The following is a 2,613-nucleotide window of genomic DNA, read 5'->3' on the forward strand; positions in this document are numbered from 1 at the left end:
AAAGTATAAAAATTTTTTTCACAAAATATAATAAATTTTAATATTTCTATATTATTTTACACAAAATAACCAACTTTTCATAATTCACCGAACTTTGAAAATTTTTCTAAGTCCCACAAATAAGAGGAAAATTTTTAAATATCGGTCCTAGACGATTTTCGACGTGATATCACTGTAATATAGACGGTTTCTAACAATATATATCATAACACCAAACTCGCTACAATTATTATTTATCGAGTTATTAGCAAATAATGGACGGATGTGCTACTCCGTCGGACGTTCGACGAAAATTTTTCTAAGTCCCACCGCCAAGAGGAAACTTTTTCCCTATCGGTCCTAGACGATTTTCGACGTGATATCACTGTAATATAGACGGTTTCTAACAATATATATCATAACACCAAACTCGCTACAATTATTATTTATCGAGTTATTAGCAAATAATGGACGGATGTGCTACTCCGTCGACAAAACTCTGGAAATTTTTCTAAGTCCCACCGCCAAGAGGAAACTTTTTCCCTATCGGTCCTAGACGATTTTCGACGTGATATCACTGTAATATAGACGGTTTCTAACAATATATATCATAACACCAAACTCGCTACAATTATTATTTATCGAGTTATTAGCAAATAATGGACGGATGTGCTACTCCGTCGGACGTTCGACGAAAATTTTTCTAAGTCCCACCGCCAAGAGGAAACTTTTTCCCTATCGGTCCTAGACGATTTTCGACGTGATATCACTGTAATATAGACGGTTTCTAACAATATATATCATAACACCAAACTCGCTACAATTATTATTTATCGAGTTATTAGCAAATAATGGACGGATGTGCTACTCCGTCGACAAAACTCTGGAAATTTTTCTAAGTCCCACCGCCAAGAGGAAACTTTTTCCCTATCGGTCCTAGACGATTTTCGACGTGATATCACTGTAATATAGACGGTTTCTAACAATATATATCATAACACCAAACTCGCTACAATTATTATTTATCGAGTTATTAGCAAATAATGGACGGATGTGCTACTCCGTCGACAAAACTCTGGAAATTTTTCTAAGTCCCACCGCCAAGAGGAAACTTTTTCCCTATCGGTCCTAGACGATTTTCGACGTGATATCACTGTAATATAGACGGTTTCTAACAATATATATCATAACACCAAACTCGCTACAATTATTATTTATCGAGTTATTAGCAAATAATGGACGGATGTGCTACTCCGTCGACAAAACTCTGGAAATTTTTCTAAGTCCCACCGCCAAGAGGAAACTTTTTCCCTATCGGTCCTAGACGATTTTCGACGTGATATCACTGTAATATAGACGGTTTCTAACAATATATATCATAACACCAAACTCGCTACAATTATTATTTATCGAGTTATTAGCAAATAATGGACGGATGTGCTACTCCGTCGACAAAACTCTGGAAATTTTTCTAAGTCCCACCGCTAAGAGGAAACTTTTTCCGTATCGGTCCTAGACGATTTTCGACGTGATATCACTGTAATATAGACGGTTTCTAACAATATATATCATAACACCAAACTCGCTACAATTATTATTTATCGAGTTATTAGCAAATAATGGACGGATGTGCTACTCCGTCGGACGTTCGACGAAAATTTTTCTAAGTCCCACCGCCAAGAGGAAACTTTTTCCCTATCGGTCCTAGACGATTTTCGACGTGATATCACTGTAATATAGACGGTTTCTAACAATATATATCATAACACCAAACTCGCTACAATTATTATTTATCGAGTTATTAGCAAATAATGGACGGATGTGCTACTCCGTCGGACGTTCGACGAAAATTTTTCTAAGTCCCACCGCTAAGAGGAAACTTTTTCCCTATCGGTCCTAGACGATTTTCGACGTGATATCACTGTAATATAGACGGTTTCTAACAATATATATCATAACACCAAACTCGCTACAATTATTATTTATCGAGTTATTAGCAAATAATGGACGGATGTGCTACTCCGTCGACAAAACTCTGGAAATTTTTCTAAGTCCCACCGCCAAGAGGAAACTTTTTCCCTATCGGTCCTAGACGATTTTCGACGTGATATCACTGTAATATAGACGGTTTCTAACAATATATATCATAACACCAAACTCGCTACAATTATTATTTATCGAGTTATTAGCAAATAATGGACGGATGTGCTACTCCGTCGACAAAACTCTGGAAATTTTTCTAAGTCCCACCGCCAAGAGGAAACTTTTTCCCTATCGGTCCTAGACGATTTTCGACGTGATATCACTGTAATATAGACGGTTTCTAACAATATATATCATAACACCAAACTCGCTACAATTATTATTTATCGAGTTATTAGCAAATAATGGACGGATGTGCTACTCCGTCGACAAAACTCTGGAAATTTTTCTAAGTCCCACCGCTAAGAGGAAACTTTTTCCGTATCGGTCCTAGACGATTTTCGACGTGATATCACTGTAATATAGACGGTTTCTAACAATATATATCATAACACCAAACTCGCTACAATTATTATTTATCGAGTTATTAGCAAATAATGGACGGATGTGCTACTCCGTCGGACGTTCGACGAAAATTTTTCTAAGTCCCAC

The sequence above is a fragment of the Halictus rubicundus genome, unplaced genomic scaffold (assembly GCF_050948215.1).
Source record: "Halictus rubicundus isolate RS-2024b unplaced genomic scaffold, iyHalRubi1_principal scaffold1351, whole genome shotgun sequence".
NCBI classification, from domain to species: domain Eukaryota; kingdom Metazoa; phylum Arthropoda; class Insecta; order Hymenoptera; family Halictidae; genus Halictus; species Halictus rubicundus.